Source organism: Etheostoma spectabile, chromosome 9 (assembly GCF_008692095.1).
Source record: "Etheostoma spectabile isolate EspeVRDwgs_2016 chromosome 9, UIUC_Espe_1.0, whole genome shotgun sequence".
In the NCBI taxonomy this organism is placed as follows: Eukaryota; Metazoa; Chordata; class Actinopteri; order Perciformes; family Percidae; genus Etheostoma; species Etheostoma spectabile.
Genome location: NC_045741.1, coordinates 5,331,567 through 5,331,851, shown reverse-complemented (window position 1 = coordinate 5,331,851; position 285 = coordinate 5,331,567). Strand labels below are relative to the sequence as shown.

At 40.4% G+C, this 285-nt stretch overlaps 1 protein-coding gene and 1 long non-coding RNA gene across 3 annotated transcripts in view; one reads left to right on the top strand and one right to left on the bottom strand.

The window, feature by feature from the left end:
- Positions 1-285, top strand: part of LOC116696189 (nesprin-2) — a gene marked incomplete at its 5' end in the record, with an annotated part of 139,700 nt that overhangs the window by 118,744 nt on the left and 20,671 nt on the right.
- The window catches only part of LOC116696197 (uncharacterized), a 17,264-nt gene that overhangs the window by 2,924 nt on the left and 14,055 nt on the right, over positions 1-285 (bottom strand). The window lies entirely within an intron of this gene.

Sequence of the window (285 nt, the reverse complement as noted above, 5' to 3'; positions counted from 1 at the left end):
CACTTTGACATGGGACTGCAGGGCCAGGGATCGAACCACCGACCTCCCGATTGGCAGGCAACCGCTCTACCACTGAGCCACAGCCACCGAAAAGAAATAAAATAAAAATATGTAGCCTATCAATTTAACAATTACATGAGGTAGTGTCTCCAAACTTACCTCAATTATAACTTGTCTTCTGCTATTTGTACTACAGCACTTACTTATATAACAAGTAAATAATAAATCTCTTTTTGGTGTTGTAGTTTATAGATGGTCCCAAAGCACTCCTTGCAGTATCAACAC